General features: G+C 32.8%; 1 protein-coding gene and 1 long non-coding RNA gene across 7 annotated transcripts in view; one reads left to right on the forward strand and one right to left on the reverse strand.

Annotated features, from left to right (window-relative positions):
• Window positions 1–26,300, reverse strand: part of Rbp6 (RNA-binding protein 6) — a 1,483,108-nt gene that overhangs the window by 140,957 nt on the left and 1,315,851 nt on the right. The gene's annotated exons all lie outside the window — the stretch shown is intronic.
• On the forward strand, window positions 2,490–16,379 carry LOC111510816 (uncharacterized). Its single transcript, XR_002722832.2, has 3 exons — window positions 2,490–2,758; window positions 3,133–3,520; window positions 15,225–16,379. It is a non-coding gene; the product is annotated as an uncharacterized lncRNA (long non-coding RNA).

Raw genomic sequence — 26,300 nt, forward strand, 5'->3', positions numbered from 1 at the left:
CACAGGTGCCAGAAAAAAAAAGAGTTTGGGAGGCGTCTCATTTTTGGGGTAGAAGTATTCTGAGTGCTTCGTCTATGAATTTTCCCGGCTTTTGATATATATACAGTTAGACAAACCTAAGAAGAAGACACCCCTATATTATAGTCATTGAAAGTAGAAAGTTGATTTTTGCTACAGTCGTAGATCTACATGAGCCGCACTTTTCGCAATACTTAGCCCAAGTGTCAGCCTCAAACCCAGGCTACTGCGATCTAGTGAAAAGGACAAATTCTCGATATTTTGCTTCGTATTGGAGATATCGAAATAAGTTATTCGAAAAAGTTGCTAGGAAATAAATTTTGAGGTAACAAAGTAGTAATTCTGGATAAATCGGACTACTACGAAAGGGTCAATAGCCTCATCACTAAGGGACCGTATGAGAAATTGTTCAGGAACCCGCTTCCTAAGAAGATTGCCGGAGTGAAAGACGTCCTCAAGAAATGCGAGAACATACTCACCCCTCAAATGAAACGAAACTTAAAGTTTCCAACCCAACGGTGTCACAACTATATTGCCTCCCAAAAATCTACAAACCGGAAAAATCAATGCGACCCATCGTGTCAGCTATTGAATCTCTTTTTGGATCTCTATTTGGTAGGTATCAAATAGCAAAATGACTCACTAATAGGCTTGCCTATTGCGGAACGAGATTTTGGTATCAAAAATTCATACAACATACAAAAAACATCGTTCTGCATGAAGGTGAGATTATGGTGTCCTTCGATGTTAGTTCCTTATTTCCTAGTGTCTCAATCGTACAGACCTTACAATACCTCAGGGAATTACTAGAGAAAAATAATTTCAATAATAACGAAATTGATGAATTTGTTACCTTCCAGGTAGACGGTTGCTTTTTTGAACAACAGGAGGGAACGGCTATGGGTAACCTCTTGTCCCTCTACATGGCAAACCTGTTCATGAGCAGATTCAAAATTGAAACCAGAGAAAAGTCAAAGTGTGTTCCTAGGATATGGCTAAGGTATGTGGATGATGTTTTCGCGATATTCGACAACAAAAAAATTGAACATTGAGAACTTTGATTTTCATCAATAAAATTGACTTATGAGTTAGAGAATAAAGGACAACTCCCATTTCTTGACGTTTTGCTAATGGGAAGTCCATATGGAGGGCTAGAATACGATGTATTTAGAAAGGAAACAATTACGTACAGGTATATTCCTGACAGTTCAAATCACTGTGGACAGAGCTGAATTTTCTAGTGCACCCTCTTTTGACTTTTCCTCAAACACATGAGAGGTTCACACAAGATAAACGTACAATAGAGGAAATAGCAGCCAGTAACGGTTTCTCGAAGAATATTGTAGAGAATATAATAAGGAAGAAAAATTTTAAGTTTAGAATGAATACAATCTCGACTTTCAAAAATGACGAAAACCAAGATAAATATATCTCAGTTCCATACCACCAATGCACTGAGAACTTTGGAAACATTTTCAAGAAACTAGGTATGAATTTGGTTTTTGAAAGAATTCATACACTACAGAGCCATTTAGGAAATCCAAAAGACAAAGTCGAGAATTCGGAAAAGTCTGGAATTTACGAAATCAAATATAACGACTGCGATGCAAAATATTGTATACAGACAAAATGATCTATTGAAATAAGATATATGGAACACTTGGCACACCTAAAATATGGAAGTACAGACAAATCAGCAGCCGCCCATGATATTTTGCAACAAAACCATTTCATAGACTTCAGTTCATTAAGATTAGTTAGACAAGTTAACAACAAGAGTCATCTAGATGCCTATGAGAGTGTAGCAAAAGTTAACATAATAATATTATGGATAACGTTGGTGAACCAATACCTAATAATATACTAGATAGCTTATTAAAATAATATTTTAATTATAAGATTAACCTGACTATTACATAAGGACACGTTATAAAATTGATATAAGACTAGTAGAAAAGGCATTATTGTGAAATTGATCGAAGATACCTGAGACGCAGGTACCTAGAAGAGCTATGGTTTAAATAAGGATAATTATTATAAATATATTTAGTTCAATCTTCCGCTTGAAGATGATCACTTGGTGATCGAATCACGAGTCGGGGTGTTAAAATAACAGTTTGGTGTTAGAAAAAAACTCCAGTAATATTTCTTACATACCAAATTTCAACCCAAATTTCGAAATTGGTATTTTTTTGTAATTTTCATATTCAAGTCCGATTTTCAAGTTATGGTCCCGAATAAAAAGCTACAAAAATGATATAATAGTCAAAATCAATGAAATAAATGTATTGAAATAACTAAAATTGAAAATTATCATTTTATCGAATGTAAGTCTGTCTTCAATTTTGAGGATTTTTTCAATTTCCTGTTGAATATGATCGATTGCGAATTTGTCTTACTTTGGATGGAAAATCATCATTCTCAATGTTTCAAAGCAGTCTCATATATTGTGTTTCAACAATATTCCATTTGGGCTAGAGTGTCATGGATACTAATGAACTATTTGTACCCCAAATGTCAGATTGAAAGTAAATGCGTCGAAAATAGTAACAAAATTCCCATTAAACGTCTTAATTTACAAGAAAAATTGAAATAATGAAGTTATTTGATGATGGTGCTCTAAATAGCAGACAAGTTGCTAAATAATTCAACAGAAGACAACCGCAACGAAATCGTATTCGACATGAAACGGCATCCTCCGTGATTGAACTTTCTACTGGAATTCCTATCTATAAAACAGGTATGTGTATCAATATATCAATATCTACTGTTAATAATTTTGCTGAAATCTTTGAACAATCCCTTAAAAGTAGACTTATAAATTACCAAAATCCTAAAAAAATACTCCATAACTCTAATATCGAAAAAGCGGTGCTATATTTTGTTCAAAAAATGATTGTAGCTTTGGATAGATCAAAAAAATTATGAGCTATATTTCTTGACTTAGCTAAGACATTCGAAACCGTTGATCACGTATACCATACATGGGTATACATGGGTAGTTGGAAGGAGGCTTTGAAAAATCAGAAAAGGGACCGAGATAAATCCAGATATGGCTTGATTACAACCTTCTGAGTATAAATGTGACAAAATTGAATTTATTACATTTTGCAGAACGATCAACCAACCAGGGAATATCATAATTCACTTCCATGACAGAGACTGTATTAATACAACAAACTGCAATTGTGCTCCTATAGAAAGAACAACAATGATTAAGTATCTGTCAGTCATCATGGATCAGCAGATGTTGTAAAACTCTTAACTAAAAAATTCTATGAATTGAGAAATATTCTGAAATACAAAAATTTGATCACCATATACCAGTCCTTAGCAGAATCTGGGATAAAATACTGTACTTTAAACATTCCCTCAATATCCTCCAAATATCTCCAAATATAATCTTGAAAATATTAGTCAAAAAACCTAAGCTGTAGTCGACCGAATGTCTGTATGTCTGCCAGCATCCACCATGGTAATACTGTCTCAGGACTTTATCAAGGTATGTTCACAAAGTTACGCACCAGTAGAGTAGAGTATGGTAACATAATCAGAAACGTATTGCCGTCCAACGTTTGAAGTAGCCGTTCAAAAATTGTTCATTCGCAAATAAAGAACGAATGACAAGTATTAATTAATAATTGTATGAAATCAAGGTGACTAATTATATGGCTATACATATCTGAATAATGTATTTTCATTTATCTATATAATAGAATGAAAATATGATGCAGCAATGTATCATGACTGGTAGATACAGATACAGGTAGCTACTTAGAAAACGTTATGATGTTATTATCGCAGACAGTGTGACGTGCATACTTCTCTGGATGTTTTGCAATAATGCGTTTTTCCAACTGACTGTACTTTATAACGACCTTGCCTATGAAATAGAAAATTGTGTGGAACTGGCCAAGACTTATTGAAAATACATATCAAAACTTAATAATTTATACTGATCATTATTAGAAATTACAAAACCGCGATACGTAGATCGCTTTCAATAGATGTCCCTCCGCAAGGAGGTGAGTCGCAACGTTGAATTTATTTTTCCATTCTGGAAACTGTTTCTATATTCTTTAATGCATGGTTCAAATGTTTTCCAGTTTGGCCTTTGTAAAACATCGGACATGAACCAGAAGACAATTTTTACATTCCTGATCTATTTTCAATATGTATGCTCAAATTTTCTATATTTATGTTTTTTCCGTTAACCAGCTATCGTTCCTCTTCGAACGACAACCCTCAGAAGTCGAAACTTAGGCGAATTAAGGACTAAGGAGGTATTACCTTTTAACGTGTGATTCCTAACACAACAATTTTTCGGGAAATCAGAAATATTAGATATCTCTAAATATGTTAACGCTATATAATATTTCTCCTCGTCTCAAGGACATAATTATTACTAGTGAATGAGTATGTTTACCGGTATTTATCTGGTTTTACTAGTTTATGAAATTTTGTATCCGGTCTTTCCAGGTACGCAAAACTAGATTAGTAGTGTTGTTGGAGTACAAAATGTTTCAATCTAGAAGAAGTTAATTAAATCTGATTGAGAATGCTGTTGTATAGCGAAATATGTGTATTGGTTTTGTAAACCTTTTATAGTAAGAATCAAACTGAATCTTATCCGTAAGTCTCAAATAAAAAAAAATTGGGCAACGATGCAGCAGTAGAGACGGCTTTTTTGGTTTTTGTCCTCAGTACGTTTACCACAAAAACTCATTTTCTATGAAAAATCTGATAGAACTAACCGATACAGGATGAAAATCCTTCAAAACGCATTCAAAAAACACTTCATTGAGAGATTTCAACTTGACAGTTCACAAAATCGTGACGCGTGTTTCGCTATACAAAAGCATAATACTCCTAAAATTGTGACGCCTGAAAAATATTTTGTATAGCATCAGTCGTCACAATACTCCCAGTATTGAAGATACTATTGTATAGCAAGATGCGTCACAATACTCACAGTATTGTAGAATTTTAACCTCAGGCGTTAAATGAATATATTGCAAACAATTTTCCCACACCAATAACAAAAGAACCAACTTTAGACTCGCAAGTCTCTAATCAAGTTAGTATCACGAGATGATACAACTTGTCGCTTCGGATAAATAAAAAAATCCAAAGTTATCCCTGATTCAGCGATATCTCAGATCACAGACAGCATCTTGGGAGATGACGTAACAATGACTTCAATTCTGGTACAGAAAATAAGCTATTTTGTGGTTGAATGGTGACCAAAATTCTGGTTTCAAGGTATGATACTTTCGACACTGCTTCAATCGGGAGATAGGGGACTATTTCACCTCCAGCCTTTTTTTATGGTGAAAGTATGACAGTTTTTCTGTAATACAATTGACGCATTCAAAAAACATTTCATTGTGTGATCATCACTGAACAAATACAACCAATTTTTCTACATCACCAATATCATATTCATATTCAAAGATTTCAACGTAAAACTCCCACGCATATCGTATTCATTCACGAAACGAATTAGAATTGCACATCCTAATCCACTTTCAGGAGGATTATAAGTTATTTCCTCCTCACCCTGATCATTCTGTTTAATGCGAAAAACGAGTTGCTTTCCAACTGAAACTTCCCGCAGCGTAACATAGTTCGAGGGTAGTTTTTCGGGGCGCAGACCACAGACGACTGTAAGGCTTTTCAGGCATATATTTTTATGAGCTATTGAAAGATTAAAGAATGGACATAGACAGATAAGGGTTTGTGTTTTGCTGGATATGTATACCTACATATATGTATATATGTATACCTACATATTATGTGTGATTGATGATGGTTTACTTTATGGTAATTCATGATCACTTAAATGAAATGAATAAAAACACTTTTGTCTAAATACCACAGAAAAATTTTCATTCATACGACCGGTTTTGGGTTTGATACCATTATCAAGTATAAAACTGCTACTCATATATACCAAAATTAATTTCAGATCCATTTTCTGTGATGATGTGACAGATTATTCAACAGTTGTCAAAATTTTTCATCTTTCATCGTTCTTTGAGTTTGTAAATTCATGCCATTTTATTTTTAGTCCTCTTGATGAGTTATTTTCATATGTTCTCAAAAGAAGATATGTGAGCAAACAATAAATTAAAATTTATTTTCTATTCCAAGATATTCTTGAAAAAGGAAATGATATATTCCGAAAGCTTAAAGATGACTTTATAGTATTTCTTTATAGCGATTCGATATTGATATTGACTACCATACCCAATCTACCAAACGTGTAGAATGCTGAATTATCTGCAAGAGAAATGAATTGAATTTTATAGAAAAATTCTTTACTGGGTTTGTTTGTTTTGTTTGCATGTACTGGGATAAACCCAAAAATCACAGATTTCATGAAGTTTGACATCTGAAAGAAAAGTATATAATCAGTGATATCCCTATGAAAATTCGATTATTCCAAAAATTTTTCAAGAACTTTCATTTGAAAATTGATTATTTAGCGTATTTCCAGCAGAGTCACTGCTGCTTCATAAATGGTGATTGACGGCTCGGATGCTTCGCGCGAATTCGGTAAAATAAAAAAATCATCACATTAATAGATCGCTCATGACCGTTGGCTGTAAATTTGATTTGATGAAATAATTAATTTACAATTTTTGATTGAAATAGCGATTTTATTTTGTTGTCCAATAACAAATATAGAATGCGGAATACCACATCACAGATTATGTGTATCGAAAGTGAAACTGCTTTCGGTCAAACATACACACATTTCCAATTAATTCCCATTTACTGATATGTGACAGGCTGTCCCCTCATTTAATGACTATTCATTTTCGCTTGCAGCATGGCCATCTATGACCTGTCGAATAAGCAATTTCCGATTCAATAGACGGCAGATGGCGCTCTTTAGTCCTCTGCAAATTACTATTTGAATTTTTAATCTCTTTTTGTTGGGAAGGTCGAACCCTTGCGATAACTTTTTATTTCAATTCAGAGAAAATGTCATAATTCGTGCCAAAATATTAATGGATTCACTTTACAAGTGTCCTCTTCATTTCTTTCGAATTGATTTTTTATCTCACAAGAATGGCTTTGTAAATTATTCAATTATGCAAATGAAAATTCAATATATCATTTCATATATATTCGGAGTTGGGGCTGTTCATAATATTTTTTTGGCTATCGGATCGAAACCCTGAAAATAATGAGAAAAATCACAACGGTATGATCTTGAGTGACTTCAAATTCATTCTTTAAAGATCATTCGATAGTGAAACATACTGAATAGTTACAAAAAAAATATGCAAGAAATTCACGGTTTTTTGTTGTGATGGTGATTCGATCTAGGTTATGACCTTGTAAATACAATGATGGTCAAGGTCTGTATTTTGAACGAAAATTCATATTTTATTTGACCCAGGAGCAGGAAAAGCGGCAAATTACCATCAGGTCATCATTTGAAATCATAAAATAACAAAGAGACTCATGATAGCGAAAGAAACGAAATGATTATTATGACTTTCTCTTTCAAATATCATGGCAATTGGCAATGATGAAAATATGTCTATTATATAGGAGATTGTTTTCGAAAAAAATGTATTCAGGTGAAATTCTTTTCTTGATAGTAATTTATTTAGATCATACGTACTATTGAGTTTCATTCAATAGAAAGGTACCTACTGATGTCATTCAGTTGAAATTATTTTTTGATATAATGTGAACATACACATAAAAAAACAACATAAAAAAATAATTTTTTATATTGTAATTTTTAGAAGTATGTTGTTTTCTCATCATTTAATAAATAGTTTTTGAAACATGATCTTTTAATTTGGAAAAATATCAAAAACGTACAAAACTCATTCACTTCAATAATAAAATAACTTGCCCTTGACAAGGGAGTTGCTAACGTGGAATCGAATTCGAACTATTTACTCGAGTAACTGACCTTTGTTAGGAAAATTTTGGGGCCACTGTAAATTATATATTTCAGGACCTCTTGAAATAATTACTCAATGATCATCAAACTAATGGTAGGTGACATCTATAGCCCTGTTGAGCAAAGAATTCCAAATCGTGAAATTGAAATATATTGGAGAATAATTACTTTATGATAGATATTTACTTAAAATTTTTTCATAAATTTTGATGAACTCACTAGAAGTCGAACAGATTTATTCTACGGTATTCTGCTTCTGTGTATTCATTTTCAATATTTTTTTGAAGAAATGATCTACTTATTGAAATGATGAAATTGTGTCCATTCTAGAGTAATTGTTTTCGAAAAAAAAATGATCTAGGTGAAATTCTCTTGAATTTAATTTATTTGGGTCATATGTATGTATCATTCAGTTTCATTCAATAAAAAGTTACTGATTGTTGGTATGAACTGAACGAGGACTTTATGAATAACATATTCTTTACTTATTTATCATCTGTTGCTGTTGAGCGGTAAATATTCCAGTATTGAAAAAGTCTATCAAACATTGGTACATTTGCTATTCAATACACTTATCAGCATGTAATTATGTAATTGTAACTAACTGAAAAAAAAAATTATCGTTTGAAGGGTGGGGTTGTCGTGAACGGCGGTAGTGTACCGTCTTTATTGCCGATATGTCCATGTCGTGATATGGGTCGGAGCCCTATTTTCGAAGGTGAATTAAAATAATAAACAAAGGTGGTAGGGTTTCGAGAGTTTGGAACTATGTAATTGAATAATTCCTCCTCTGTTAAAATCTATTTTCAATTCCGCAATTTTTGATAGTTTTTGAGTTATGAACGAATAACTGAATGCCATTTTTTCCACCTCAATTTGTTAATAATTGCAATTTACTATTACTGTAAATTCATAAGTGGGTTTGCTTGGCCTCTTCTAATTCAAAAAAGTTAATCTCAAGTAATATACCAAAAATTAAAATTTGATGAGCGAAATGGTTCAAATCGTTCAACTAGTTTGTGGAAAAGAAGTGATTAGATTACAAAAGTATAATGTCCGATCTAACATTTCATCAACTGAATTCAATATCAATTCATAATCTCACAATCGTCATGTGAAAATATTTCTGGAGCATGTTATATTAATCGCTTCATTACTCTGATAATGCCAACTAAGTTCACTTGTAGATGAAACCCATTGGAAAAGGAAGCAAATATGACAAAAATAAAATGAAAAAAAAATATGGGCGATCTAAGCTCGGAAAATGGAAGGGGATGAGTTATTAAAAGTAAAAAACGGTTCATCTCGATTTCCGGCAAAACTACAAGTCCTATGGAAAAAAAGTTGAATGGCAGAGTTGTAGGTAATAAAAAGATCTACAACTAACTTTTTTCACATAAACTCAAAATTTATGAGAAGAATTCAAAAAACCAATTTTTTGGTATTTTATTTTTATATTCTACTGAAAAAAGCACCCTGATTTTCAATTGAAAATTCTCACGTAAAAATATGTAAAAAAAATCTATGTGCTTCTTGTTCCTTAAGATCTCTACTCTTTGATGGTGTGAAAAAAGTATACATTACCATTGCAAATTGTCTCAGAAAATGCAAAAAAAATTAAAAAAACTCGATTCTGAAAATTGTTTTCTCATCATTATGTTAAATTCTGAGAATTCTGAGCTATTTATTGAAATTTTGTTCAAAAAATCATGATATTTATTTTTTCAAGCCATGTTCTGGAAATGTAGAAGATCTATTTTTCACGTCTAATTGTTTCAAATATGAATCCTTCAAAAATATTGTTGCATTCCTGCATTGTTTTTCTGGTTGCGATAAAATATCTGGATTTACCGGAAAGGGAAAAAAAAAGTATCATAAATTCCTTATTGGATGATAAAAATGGCCAATATTTTTTATAATGAAGATACGAACAAAGATATCAAAAAATATCAAAAAATGGAATACAATTAAACAAAACTGTTCGTAAATGTGGAAATGACAATATAATAACACTGAATCAATGAAGATTTCGAAAATATCTATTGGTAAAAATTACATCTTTCATATTGGCAAATCTCCCATCCATAGAAGGTGCAGAAGAACAACATTGTTACAGCAACAGATAAAGGCTGGAAGGAACATTAAAGTGGCCTTATGCTCAATTTTACAGAAGATATGGCTCAAAACTATTTGTTGCACCTGTGAAACTGGATGTAACAGTCAGAAATGTGGCCGACAAAAACATGGTTTGAAATGCACAAATTTATGCTCAAATTGTCATTGTTATGAAAATTGATTCAATGAAGGATTGTAGGCTTAAACGGCTGGCGTTAATGTTCTGATTGGTTACCGGGTTTTGCCGTGGTCTTCTTTAGGTTTAGGTTTAGAAATTGTAACCAAAGAAGACCACGGCAAAACCCGGAAACCAACCAAAACAAATGCTCCAATGTTCAAGAAAAAAAAACTACGAAGAAGTTATTGATTCACATGAAATTGTGAATGCAGAACCAATGCAGACTGAAAAAAATATTGGAGACGAAGATGATGATGGTCTTGAAGATCTACTAGAATCGGAAAGGTTTTTCGAATCTACAAACTAATGGATAAGTGATTAGAATTCAAAAAATGTACATATAAATCACAAGATTATTGTATTTAAAAATATTGTAATGAATAACGTAGTCAGTATAAAGTATTTAAATTTCAAGCATTTTTTTTATTGAAATGCCAAACATTTACATGCATATTTATATATTATACGATTTTCTAAGACATAAATTCAATTATAATTTAATTAATCAGCTTAATACTGGAAAAAATTCTACAGTCACAGTTTTTAGGTGAAATCTGATCCCAAAGAATTCTTCCGAAGAATTCTTCGGGATCTGATTTTACCTAAAAGAGGGTAGAAACACGTGATCCTGGGAAAGTATAGTTGTGTGAATATTTCGGCATTTTGAAACATTAATGAGACAACAATTTGGGTATGAAATAAGATATAACAGTCTCTGTCTCTGTCTTACTCTGACTATACTACTCTTCAATGATTTCCACTGATTACCAATATTCAGACAACACTGTCGGAAGAGCTATCCACTGTAGTTCGAATCGCAAGAGTATATGCGGAGGACTTACAGCTGTGAGTTTGTCAACAAGTATACACCCGGATGAGGCAAAAACCGTAGTTTGCGAGGAAGACCCAAAGATATCAGCATGCATACAAAATTTTAAAAATTGTGTTTCTTTTCAAGGCATTTTCACCATAAATGGAAAGCAAATGTCACATATACGCGGCTAAAATCATCATATACGCACTCCTTCTGGTGGAAGACTTATTGCTGCGTTTCCTGTGGAGGACCAATATATAGCGGGATGTATATATATATATTATATATATATATATATATATATATATATATATATATATATATATACAGAGATATAAATATTAACGAGTGTGTATGATATAAATCATACGTGGTGATGTCAGATGATGCCTGGGAATTCTAGGTCTTCTAATTGAAACCACAAATGTGCCGTTAGCTTCTGTTGGTGACACCGTGCATATGTGATGTTTTTCATTTTTGGTAACCAGTTGTTGCCCATCTTTACACTTGGCTGCACCGCTCTGATGAAGACAATAGCCAGAAATACGTGTCCGCGGTTTGCCCCCCTTTTTTGAGTGTTGTGTCCACGAATTATTTCATTCTTGATTTGTATCATACACACTCGATAAAATCTCTATCTGTATTTATATCCTGGACCCGAATGTCACGCAGGTAGCTTTAGCTGCCTACGTGGTCATGTTAGGTCTAGCCTAGGAATTCTATGTCTTCTAACTGGAACCACAAATGTGCGGTTGGCTTCTGTTGTTGACTCCGTGCGTATGTGTTGTTTCCTGCTTTCGGCAAACAAGTGTTGCCCATCTTTACACTTGACTGCACCGTGCTGATGAGGTCAATAGCCAGAAATACGTGTCCGCGGTTTGCCCCCCTTTTTTTTGAGTGTTGTGTCCACGAATTATTTCATTCTTGATTTGTATCATACACACTCGATAAAATCTCTATCTGTATTTATATCCTGGAACCGGATGTCACGCAGGTAGCTATAGCTGCCTACGTGGTCATGTTAGATGTAGCCTAGGAATTCTAGGTCTTTTAACTGGAACCACAAATGTGCGGTTGGCTTCTGTTGTTGACTCCGTGCGTATGTGTTGATTCCTGCTTTCGGCAAACAAGTGTTGCCCATCTTTACACTTGGCTGCACCGCGCTGATGAGGCCTATAGCCAAAAACACGTGTCCGCGGTTTGTCCCCTTTTTTTGAGTGTTGTGTCCACGAATTATTTCATTCGTGATTTGTATCATACACACTCGATACAATCTCCATCTATATATATATATATATATATATATATATATATATATATATATATATATATATATATATATTAGTAAGTTCTCCATATTTATATATTTTTTACAAAATATATAATCTTATTATTGTAGTTGTCCTGACGAAGGTGTGAAATATACCGAAAGCTTGACATATAACAAAGAGTTTTCTTTGTAACAGCCCAGCTATTGACTGCAACCTCACGAATTAAACCGATTTATAGTTAATCCAGTCACTAATTCTTCTGTTATATATATGGGCTTTTGGCCCATCACCCGAAACACGTGTCTATGGTTTGCCACTTCCTTGAGTGCTATGTCCGATTAAAAAACTTCTTTATCTATATCAAGACACTCGATAACCTTCGTATTTATATATATATATATATATATATATATATATATATATATATATATATATATATATATATATATATATATATATATATAAATATAAATAAATCTGTTTTTCCGTTAATCAGCTGTCGCCCCCATACAAACGACAACTCTCAGAAGTTGAGAAGCTTGTGCGAGCTAAGGACTAACGAGGTCTTACAGTCCATCGTTAACGTATCTGAACCATTCTCCTTTTTTATCATGTATTTTTATTATTGTTAAGATTTTCTCATCTATGGTTTGCAGGTATATTTCGGATATAATGCTAGATAGTGGGGAGCCCATCGCTAGTCCATCTGTTTGTTTATAAATTTCCCTTCAGATTCGAAATAATTTTTATCAAGTATTGTATTCAGACTGTGTAGGTTTTGTCTATGTTTTGGTGTTTTAGTTTCTCAGATATGTATAAGGAAAATAAACCTATAAGACCGGTTATCAATTTCACCAAAACATCTTCATACAAAATTTCAAAAATCATAGCCGACGAACTGAAAAACAAAATCCACAGGAATAACGACCACAGCATCAAAAATTCAATGGAACTCACAAACAGAATCTCTACGACAAATGTCAGCCCGAACACTAAACTGATCTCGTTCGACATAAAAAACATGTACTCCAACATACCAGTCAACGAAAGTATAAACATCATATCTGAGAAACTAAAACATCAAAACATAGACAAAACCTGTATTAACCATATGGAACACAGTCTAAATACAATACTTAATCAAAATTATTTCGAATCTGAAGGGAAAATTTATAAACAAACAGATGGACTAGCGATGGGATCCCCACTATCTAGTATTATATCCGAAATATTCCTGCAAACCATAGATGAGAAAATCTTAACAATAATAAAAATACATGAAAAAGGAGAATGGTTCAGATACGTTGACGATGGACTGTACATATCACAAAACAATGAAATAAGAATAGAACAAATTAAAAAAGAAACTAACGAAATAAATAAAAAACTATGTTTCAGCATACACCTCAAAAAATTTTTATGTACTCTTTCTTTTCGATCGATGTGAGTTTGATAATATGGTGACCACACTGGTGAGGCGTATTGAATAACCGAATAAACCAATGTTAGATATAACGTTCTAAAAGCCAATACTGATAGTTTTTTAGCATATCTAGAAATGAAACCCAATAATTGAAAAGATTTACTGACTGCGGAGTCAATATGATGGGCAAAATTTAATTATTGATGATCAATAAATAACCGAATAAACCAATGTTAGATATAACGTTCTAAAAGCCAATACTGATAGTTTTTTAGCATATCTAGAAATGAAACCCAATAATTGAAAAGATTTACTGACTGCGGAGTCAATATGATGGGCAAAATTTAATTATTGATGATCAAATATGTCTCCTAAATCGCGAATTTCAAAAACCTGTTTGAGACTGTTTTCAATTTGATAATCAAATTGAATAGGATTATTGGACCTAGAAAATGAAATACAATAACACTTATCAACATTCAGAGACATTCCATTATTTTGTGACCAGTTGATCAATTCGTTCAGATCAGATTGAAGACATTTACGGTCTAGGTTGGTTTTGATTGGCATATAAATTTTGAGGTCATCAGCGAAGAGAAGTTATTTAGAGTGGCAAAAGTTTATCATTATTATCATTAATAAAAATATTAAAGAGAAGTAGGTACCTGACTTTTACCTAAGTTTGTAATGAATTAAATCATCTGAGCTTATCTCCCAATTTCCACATTCGAAAAATATTTATTAAGGGGGAGTTATTCAATTCCAATTGATCATTCAGTAAATTACCCGAATTCCTGATTCTATTGATTTCTGAATATTCTAGAATATTGAGTTTCAAACACGTCGTATTCATGATTGAACTCATGTCATTCTGCTAAAAGGAGGTTTGCAAATGTGGAATTGGTCTTTCTATTCTAAAGAGCATAGAAGTAGTTTTGTGAATAGAAAGACCAATTCCACATTTGCAAACCACCTTTTAGCAAAAGGACATGAGTCCAATCATGAAAGCGACGTGTTACAGTTACAAGAGAAGAGTTTGAAACTCAATCTTCTAGAATGTTTAGAAATTAATAGAATCAGGAATTAGGGTAATTTACTGAATGAACAATTAGAATTGAATTACTCCCCTTTACTAAATATTTTTTCAAATGTGGAAACTGGGACAAAAGCTCAGAAATTTTAATTCATCACAAACTTAGGTAAAAATCAGGTACTTGAAATGTAGGTACGTCTAATTGTAAAATTAGATATATTAAACATTGAATATGTAGAATATTGTTAATAAAGATACGCCCGAAGAATCCATTGTATCGCGAAACACGTGTTGCGTTTTCGTAAAATTTTCAAGTGAAAATCTCACAATAAAGTGTTATGGATTTTCATGAAGTATCGGCCAATTCCATCATATACATCTATAGTCAATTTTATATCGATAGTGAACGAAATAAGCTCTACTAATACTTTTGATATTCCAGAGGAAACCGGTTAAATTTATAGAATGTCCTTCAAAAATTAAGAAAAGTTGGTTTTGTAGAAAACCCTTGGAAGAAGTAATGGTTGCTGATAAAAATGAGCATGCCGAAATGGAAATGTGCCGAGAAAATTGTATTTTTAACAAAAATTTTAAACTGATGGAGATTACTAGTATCGATGAAAAAGAAAACTCATTGCCAAATGATCTAAAGAAGGTAAAGAGTCTTCCTTCAGATAAGAGAGAAAAATCATGTATTCTGAAATATGATAGAACTTTTGGAAATAATCAGGAATGTTCGGGCGCATCCCACGATAAAGGAAGATAATTATATGATGTGATAATTCTCTATGCCCAATCCATGGAAAAGCTTCTACTTTTTATCTGGATAACTTGATGGTGAAGAGATGAGGAAGTTTCACCAAGAGCATTCCAGAACATACCGGTATATTCTGGAATGTTTGAGAATAGTGTGAAACGTTCGGAAATATTCCGAAACATACCAGATCATTGTGAAACATCTCAGAATAGTCTTTATTACTGTGGGATGTTTTGGAACATTGTAGATCATTTGAAGTCCTTTTACTGTGGATGAGGCTCCCAATTGATAAAGATATATAGAGCAAGTTCCGTTGACCCCTTATGATTCAAAATGTATACTCTTATTTCTACTATATTATCTCTTTTTGGGAAAGAAAGTTTTTGGCTTTCTACTACTCTATCTGATAGAGTTGTAGAAAGCCAAAAACTTTCTTTCCCAAAAATTAATCACTCCTAAAAATATAGCCCCTTCAATTCATATATTATCTCATTTGAACTCTTTGAGCAAAGGCCTCAGATACCACTAATCTGTCTTTTGATAAAATTGACCAGAGTATGCTTGAAAAAGGTGAAAATATATCTATTTATAGACAACAAAAAGTAAAGATACACCTCAACCTTCAAAATATGTTTGTCTGTTTAAAATATGTTCACTACGGAAAACAAAACCAATGCATTTGGAACCTTTCTTCATCAGATCTGTCGCAATGGTTTGTCAGGCCGCCTAAATTAATTTTCTTATGTGATAGTTTCAATTTTGCAACAACTTCTAAAAAATTCATTTGAATTACATGGCAAAAGGTAACTAATATAATGTGTATAAAATGCTTAAGGCAAGTAACGAATTTATTTAATAATAAGTTATATCATCTCCGTCTGAATAGTTCTCCAATTACTTACCAATTTATATTTCACCATTATTTCAAACATTGAAATGGATCTCATAAGCATCCATTGAAAGATAGGCATATGCCATCGCGAACTTTTTTTGTAAACTCATGAAATAACAATATCTAGTGAATTGTTTTGTTATATGTTAAAGGGCAGCGTTTTCGATGCAAGCTCTCAGTCTGAAGTCATCACTCGAGGGTCACCCTGTACATAACAGAAAGAGATAATAAACAACAAGGTCAGATATGACATAATGAAATGAAAAAATTTGCTGTCTGTTGTCAGTGACTAAAAACTTATTTAATAGAAACTGTCCAGGTCGATATGGATTTTCTTCCCATATCAGTTGGATTCATTTATTCATTCATTCAATTTCCGTGCAAATCGTAAACCAATCGGAAAAACCAAGAAATATTCTATAACTTTAAATGAAGTAAGAATCTCCACTTCTGCAATAATCTCAATAATCACACACTGGGGGCTTCTGGCAAAAATATAAGTTATTTCTGAAAATAAATATGACAACAAGGCAGATGCAGGATTGTTGAATAACTGAAACTGAATATTCATGTAGGACGCATGAATAACTTCAATTTATACAATGAATATACGATGGATTCAACAAACACAGACCAATAAAAGGTATCGCGAATGATAAAAAAATGAAAGAGAAATGAATATTTCAGATTCAATAAAAAATACTTTTGTGATATCATGCCCCACCCAAAATTATGTGATTTTTAATATACTTCAATCAGATTTACTCTAGCTCTATTGGTTCTGGGGGACGCAGTATACCCGTAATTTGTAAAGACGCAGTATTGTTAGAGAGATGTATATATATATATATATATATATATATATATATATATATATATATATTGCATATTGGTCAGCCCGGTATATGAACGGGGCGTTGGTCCACCCAGCACTTCCCGAATATATTTAGGTATATACTTCTCGGAATACTCCACAGTGATATGATTTTATTAATAGGTCCATCAGGGAGGTAGATTTTTTCTGAAAATAAAAGTTTTACATATCCTTTAAACCTTTGTCAGCCCCATGCTGTTGGTCAGCCCACAGTTATACAAATCCCTCTATGAAGAGCATCTTGGTCAGCCCAACAATGCTGCCACATCGAAGGGCTGACCAGGAACGCGATCCATTTCAGTGTATCATTGGACTTCATCGTGAGGGTATCAAGTGTTTTTAAAATCCTGGCAAATCCAGTTTTTCAGAGGTAAACTATGTGTTAGTTTACCGGAAAAAAATATATTAGGCAAATAAAAAGATGCCGTTACTATTGACTATTTATGTTTCATATAGTTTCTGTATTATGAATAAAAACACTTTCGTCTAAGTACCACTAGTTGATTTTATTTATACGACCAGTTTCGGGTTTGACCCCATTATTGAGTATTTTTTCAATACTTGATAATGGGGTCAAACCCGAAAACGGTCATATAAATGAAATTAACTATAGGCAATTAGACAAAAGTGTTTTTATTCATTTCATTGAGGTTTCAGTATTCCAACGGATTCTGCAATTGTTTGACACGCGTTAACTATTTTGGCGCGAAACTCTTTGAGAACCGTTACGATCTTTGCAATGGTCCTAATGCTATTTAGTTTATTGGCTTGCCAATATTTTGGTATGATTAGAGAATAATTAGAGAATACATGGGTATATAACGATTACAAATAGATATCATTGAATCTACTTAATTTTGAGTAGTTCACTGTTTTCCAATTTCTAACTCTCAAATGAAATCTTATTTTCCTCTGTTTTCATTTTTATTTCGAATGGATGTTTCAAATTTGGTATATCGATTTGATGATGTGAATATGTGTAGGAAGTAGCAAGTATTAGAATAAATATGATACTTCACGGAAGCTCATCAAATTTTTTTTATTCAAATAGACGTTACAGTTTGTTCAGGACTGTTGTATTAAATATTCATAATGCATGTATTTCTTCAAGCATTATGATATCCATTAATCCCTAGTGAATAATGAAATCATTACAGAAAAGTAAGTAGGCAAGTTCGTTGAATATGTCAATTCCATCCATCCGTTAATAAAATTCACCACTGAGAGGGAGGTAAATAATTCAATAAATTACCTTGACTCAACCATTACAAAAAATAACAATGAACATGAATTTGCAATTTTCCACAAGCCATCTTACACGGACATTATCGCATACATAATTCCTCTACACGCTCTTACCAGCATAAAGTTGCTGCATTCAATAATATTCTTCATAGATTATTGAATATTCCACTGTCTGAGAATAATTTCCAGAAAGAGCTGAGTTTGATCAAACAAATCAAACAAAAACATCTACCCAAATTCAAGATGCGATAACGTCAGTTATAAGACATTGTCATTTTTGGCTGAACCAATCAATAATATTTTTTTGAAGAAAGACTGCGTGAACTCTGCTAACAGAACGAATAATAGTCTGAATAATAGTGTGAGTGCATTTATTAAAAACAATAAAGACAAAACTTTAGTAACGGATAGATCAGGAGTATATCAGCTGACTTGTGGCTCTTGTCCAAAACTGTATATTGGCCTAACAGGGAGATTATTTTCCAAAGAATTAAAAGCATAGATGTAATTTTGTGAATAGAAAGACCAATTCCACATTTGCAAACCACCTTTCAGCAGAAGTACATGAGTTTAGTCATGAATACGACATGTTACATTTAGAAGAGAAGAGTTTGAAATTCAGTCTTCTAGAATGTCAAGCAATCAATAGATTCAAGAATTCGGGTAATTAACCAAATGATCAATTAGAAATGAATAACCTTCACTGAATATTTTTCAAATGTGGGGACTGGGACATAAGGTCAGGTAATTTAATTCATTAAACACTCAGGTACTTGAAATGTAGGTACTTAAAATTTTGAAATTAGGTATATCAAGCATTGAATTTGTAAAATATAGTAGATAAAGATACGCCCAAAAAAGCCATTGTATGGCGAAACACGTGTCGCGTTTTTGTAAAACTGTTTAGTGAAACATTTTTGGCTGTGAGTTTAAGAAAGTATTTTGAAGTGTTTCTTATGAGAAACTTTGCCAAAAATCCAACAGATATAATTCAACGGTAATACGCGACAAAAGTTGTTTTCTGTTAGAAACTTGACAATAGAAATAACTGTTGTATACGTTTTTGTGAGAGATTGTATCAATTAATCTAAAAGGTCGTTCACTTATACTTCAAGGTCCTTCTTCACAGTAAATTAGAAATCAACCCTGAAAAATCATCGTTGAATTCCTGATAAAATCACCTATCCAATAGATGGCATATATGGGGTTATTTTGTTTGATATTTTGTGTTCGCATCTTAGCGATACCTTATAATATTTCACAAAAATTAGGTGTTTCGGGAAATTTACATTACTGTCTTATTTATGGAGATATTAAACGTGGCTCCTTTCGAAAAAAAATCCCTATATAAATATCCGTATCTCTGAGTATAGGTTGGAAATGGGTCAAATCACTTTTCAGTATTGTCCTTTCATTTTTTATTTTCATTTATTCATTTTTGGATCCATTTTCAACCCGTTTGATATCTTGGTAGAGTTTTTCAACACACTGATTTCATTTCAGATCATCGAACACGCACAGTTTCAAAAACAATAAAACCTTCTCAAAAACAAACTTGGTCTAACGAACAAAACGAAATATAGTCAAAAAGTTTTTCGCTCCGAAAAAAAAAGTTCTAGAATTGAATTGAGTTCTTGTTTGTATCTAAAATATAAGGAAAAGAAATATTCATCATTATTTAAAAATAGAAACTGGGCTGCAATCAAAGAATACGTTTACAGTTGTTATAGAAAAAAGAAATAATATTAATATTTTTCATTTGATATTTTTTTACCCATGTTGTAGTTTCATTTCATTGGAAATTATGTTATTTTTTCATACTACGTGTTTATTAGTTTATCGAACAATTATTGTCAGCAGTTCTCAAATTGAAGAATAATACTCCATTCAAATAAATGTTTATTCAACCTGATCAAATTTTTTCTGTGCTGAAATATTCCAAGTCTTTTTTATTTTGATTGAAATGTCTGCTGCAGGTTATAATCGATGATGATATGACGTATTCATCGTCATGAACAGTCAACATAATAAAAAACATTGGAGCATCCTGTAAAATTCTCACCGTTAATAAGTTTTAATCTCCACTTCATTATGTTCAACCTGAACAACATCATACCTCCTAAAACTGAAAGGGAGTATATATATATATATATATATATATATATATATATATATATATATATATATATATATATATATATATATATATATATATATATATATATATATATATATATATATATATATCACCACATCAACAAATTGATTGATTTTAATTCTGTCTACCATTTGACCTGTTTCATTTTGGGTGGACATATCAATAATTTATTGTATTTGATAGGGTTTTGTTATATTATGATCAACTAGTGAGTGCAAATGAAATTTACAACATGCATATGACTGAACTTTATATTTCCATTCCATTTCAAAATAATTAATTGGCATTCAAAGTATAGTTATTGCGATAAATTATTGCATATTGTTAATAACAGGACATGGTGGGCCAAAAATTGTGACAATAGATTTATTATAAATACTTGATTTGAAGACTTTTTTCTTCAAACAAATTGACAATCATATTATATTTCCCCAATAAATGCTCACAATAAATCGTAATATCAGTCATATTTACTGTCGATATTCTTTCTTGACGTTCATGATATTTTCATTCAGTTAGCATATTGAACATTCAGTGAAATGATGAACTGCTATCAGCTAGAAATATCGATAGTTCATACAGAATTAGTCTATGAGGGTGTGGGGGTATAGACAGCTGACTGACAAAATTTCATTTGTGAGATGTGTTTACGTCTCTCGACACGACAGGTTTCCTTTAAAGAATTGTGACTGTTAACGCATAACATAATTCAGTTTTCTTCATTTTTGATTATCTATTTAAAATATGTTTGTTTGAAGTGATAAATTTAAAACGAATGAGCTATGGTGTTGTCAAGATACACATGATTCAGTTAAATAACCAAAATCAATCACGCTGCTCAGTATTGAAAAGCAGTAGAAAGAAAAAAAGACGATATTATTGAAAATTTTGAAAGTTGTATAATACAGTCTCCACGCAACAAGAGTTTTCATGACATTAAGGTTGATCAGCTAGTTATTTTAGTGAGGAAAAAATAAGGCGCAGAGAAATATAGTTATGGAAAAAAAGAGTCTACTTCAACATCAGAAGCAAGTGTGTTATATACACAAAAATCTTGTTCTTCATATGGGGAGACTATAACAAAAAATGAACAGTTGAAATAATTGATTTGTGGAAAATTAACCAAGCAGAAAAACAAACAACTTCACTTTCGTTCCGAAATTCCGTAATTACGATTAACTGAAAATTATGATGAAATCGCCATTAAAATACTTCATCGACTTTGTTAACAAATACCTATGAGAGGAGGGGACGAAAAAATGGATCAAAAAATCCGTCGGCAAGATTCGGATTATAAATGAGTCAATATTTTCATAAATACATTTGAATGAGTTCGTATGAAGCAATTTGTGTTCTTGTATTGAAAACTTTATTACGGGTAAGTGAGAACTGAAAGACTGCCGATAAGATTGTCGTTTTATTCAACTGGAAAATACACTGGAATTTCAAAAAGGTATTATTGAAATTAGATTCTTCATGAGAGAGATGAAAATCGCTGCTGCTGTCTCACTGTGTATGTAGGTTGATATTTCTCTCCTGGGTCTGTACCTGAAAACACCTACATCAGAGCCTGAAGGTGTTTTTGATTCATTTGTTAACCAACAACGATCTACTCTTAGTATTTCTTTCTCCCGGAGGATCCACTTCTCTCTACTCGGGAAAAAACCGTATAAGGCAGTTAATAGTTGACAGTTGGAGGCATAATGTCAGAGGTCATTCCCAGAATGCTTTGTCTTCCAGTGTCAGCCAGCAGTCTAGTGTATCCTGCATTAGATTGTTTTGTGCAATTGGCGATCTGCACAAGTATATATGCAGTCCATCTAGCTTCTCTCTCCAGATAAATGTGGAGGTGAAGCAGTTCAAGAAGGATTCCCATGACCACTGACGGTGTGGAACTGATGGCACTACAAATAGCCAGACGAGCCTGTCTCTGTAAGCCAGATACTTATTTTCAGTTCTTCGAGAATTTCTATGAAATTTTGTGTTATCACGTCGCTCTAACTTCTTATCCTTGCTCTACTCATTGCACCATTTGACATGAGATGCGAGATGGAAAATTTACTAATATCACTATCAGCATTGTAAAGAGGGCGTGAATGAAAAAATCAACGAATGAAAGTGGCAGATTTAGAGTGAACGTTTCAGTATCCTAATACGATGGGACTAGATAATAATAGGCGAAAACTTTTCGCTCGTTTCAAATCGATTTTTTTTACAGGGATGTCCTATTAAAAATATTCACTACGTATATTCGTGATATTATTTTGCCGAAGTGCCTACGTATTACTCTGATTGAATGAAGATTAGTGGCAAAAAAATACAAAAGCAACTGACGCAAACTAGGAACGGCATATTAGTGAGCATAACATGTCGGAAAAGACACGGATAATTTAACAGCGCAGATCCAAGAATTTAATACGGATGAATAAAGGGGATAAGTAGAACAGGATCAAGGGTGCGATGGTCAAAGTTGGTGTTCTCTATTTCAATTCAGAGATCTGGCTCGAAAGACCGGGAGGGATAAATTGCGGGATTATGGACGATGGGGCGATTGTAATTTTTTATTTCGTTTCGGCCTACAAGCGGCCGCTTCATCGCAATTTTCATTTTCATTAGATCGGGTGTTTTTTTGTCTTGCTTTGATATGTTTATGGAGGGTGAATCAGAGTAGAACGAGATGCGCTTCGACGTTTATCAAATCGTTACCAAGTCTTCACGAGAATGTAGAACACATTTTTGGTCGTTGTTATAAAGAGATTTATAGGTAGTTCATCTATTAACGTACAACAAAATTGGCTTTATTTATATATATATATATATATATATATATATATATATATATATATATATATATATATATATATATATATATATATATATATATATATATATATAAATATAAATAAATCTGTTTTTCCGTTAATCAGCTGTCGCCCCCATACAAACGACAACTCTCAGAAGTTGAGAAGCACATTTGTGGTTTCAGATGATAGATCTTGTGCGGTTGGCTCCTGTTGGTGGCTCCGTGCATTTGTATTTCTATCTTTTGGTAACCAAGTGTTGCCCATCCTTACACTTGGCTGCACCATACTGATGATGGGCCAAAAGCCCGAAACACGTGTCTATGGTTTGCCACTTTCATGAGTGCTATGTCCGATATTAACTTCTCTTTCTATATCAAGACACTCAATAACTTTCCTATTTGTATATATATATATATATATATATATATATATATATATATATATATATATATATATATATATATATATATATATATAATTTTCGATAATCTTTATTATCATCATCAGGGATGCTACAATAAGGATAAAAAACAGTCATATTTATAAAATAATAATTCAAGCCAACTTACAGTGTATGTGAGGTTATGTGGCAGGTTGAAAGAAGTATGGACGTAATATATATGAAAAATTACTAAGATGTCACTTAGGACGTTACAGACAAACAATATATAGTAGATTTGATGATATATCATTAAATTATCAAATTTAAAAAACCACCTGTTCCTTGAAGAGGAAACCACGTGCATGATTCAAAAAAATGGGATATGACATGTAATCCAAATTAGCATGCGCTGTATACGCCAATTACGGGGCTCAAAACGAATTGACATTCGACATCAACAAAATTGTTTGATCTGTGGAATAAAACCTTAACATTGTTGCAAATTGATTTTCGGGCAATGTCTGGCTGTAGACATCGCATGTTTAGATTCCATTGCATTTTAAAACCAAGTAATTTTGTATTTAAACAATATCTGGAACAATTTTTGAGTAAAACTTATCCTAATGGATTTTATATTAAACAGTAATAATGAGAAAGGATGATGATGTATTGTATATGGAAGATTCAATCTGTGAGAAGAATACCATTAGATGAGATTTGATGATTTCTTGTTTTGTGATTATCCATACAAATTAAATAAGAGTAAATTTCACTTAGGTGGTTTAAGTCAGTTTTTTTATTCATGGAGTTTTGTGAGTGTGCTATATGTACCATTTCAAGGAAAAGCCTCTTGGTAGTGTATTTTTCGGTTGATAAAATTTTAATTGAATTATAATCCATACAGTGTGGACGTGGAATTAAAAGGTTTTCACGAATTTGCGTATTAGCGGGCCATAGGAATCTACACATCAATAGCAGCTATAGTCCGTTCATAATTTGTCGATAGCACAAAATGAGGGCCCAAGTCATAAAACGGTCGTAAAACTCGTAAAATCATAGGCGGAGGTTCCTGAGGTGTTTATTCATTAAATATAAAGCTTCAGTTTATATTCGAAACTTGCCTTGAAAGGGTGAAGTTATTACGAACGAAAATAATTTTTGGTTTAGTACATTTTGTAATCGCATTTAATTTACGGCTCGTTGGTGTTTCGGCGTCTACGGCAGTAATTAACGTCTCTAATATTTATTTTGCGAATTTTGTGCAGTGCGTGAGTAACTTTTTTTCATATTCCTACAAACATATACGTACCTTTCGTTCCTGCTTGTTTTGTTTGATTGCTTGCGATGGCTTCGTCATCATCATCAACATCATCAAGTTTTACACCGGTACTGTTGCGTACAGTCAGTAAGTCTGTCTATTCACCAAGAGAGAAGACTATTGTTTTGAACGTTCACGATGCTCTGGTTTCTCAGAATCCCACAAACACTGTTCAGAACATAATCAAGAGTTGTGCCAACATGACGGGCGTAGGGGAGTCAACAATATATAGGTTCCTATCAGAAAGAAAAAAAAAGGTATAGCTAACCCAAATACAAACGAATACTTAAAGAGGGGGAGAAAACCTATTGAAATTGATGAATTTGCCAAAAATGGTATTCGAAGGAAAATTCACGAATTTTTTTACAAAAAAGAAATACCCAACTTAAACAAAATTTTACAAGAAGTTAGAGACGACCCGGATTTGCCTCATGTCGGACGAACCAAATTGTGGCAAGTTTTAAAAGAATTAAATTTCCGGTGGGAGAAATCAGACCGAAAATCACTTTTGATTGACCGGGAAGAGATAATATGTTAGAGAAGAAAGTATCTAAGATCTATACGAAAATTTCGGGCTGAAGGAAGGCCAATTTACTATCAGGACGAAACGTGGGTAAACGCAGGTCATACTCTCACAAAAATTTGGACAGATAAAAATATATCAAGCTCCAGGCAAGCCTGGAGACCAGGTTGGTCTACTGGTATTTCCCCACCCTCTGGTAAAGGCAGTAGATTAATAGTTTCTCACATTGGCAGTGAAAAAGGATTTGCTAAGCATGGTTTTTTGGAATTTGAATCCAAAAGCACAAAAGACTATCACGAGGAGATGACAGCTGATGTTTTCGAAGAGTATTTTGAGCAGATGATTGAACATATACCGCCAAACTCAATTATAGTATTAGATAATGCACCTTATCATTCACGACTAGTTGAAAGACTTCCAACGACTGCGTGGAAGAAACAGGATATCATTGACTGGCTGCGGAATAAGTCCCTGCCTTACGAAGATGGAATGGTTAAAGCAGAACTTTTAAAAATTGCCCGGCAACACAAATCTAAGTTCAAGAAATACGTAGTTGACAAAATGG

Source organism: Leptinotarsa decemlineata, unplaced genomic scaffold (assembly GCF_025532065.1).
Source record: "Leptinotarsa decemlineata unplaced genomic scaffold, Ldec_3_MD MMD2_P_RNA_scaffold_9, whole genome shotgun sequence".
NCBI classification, from domain to species: domain Eukaryota; kingdom Metazoa; phylum Arthropoda; class Insecta; order Coleoptera; family Chrysomelidae; genus Leptinotarsa; species Leptinotarsa decemlineata.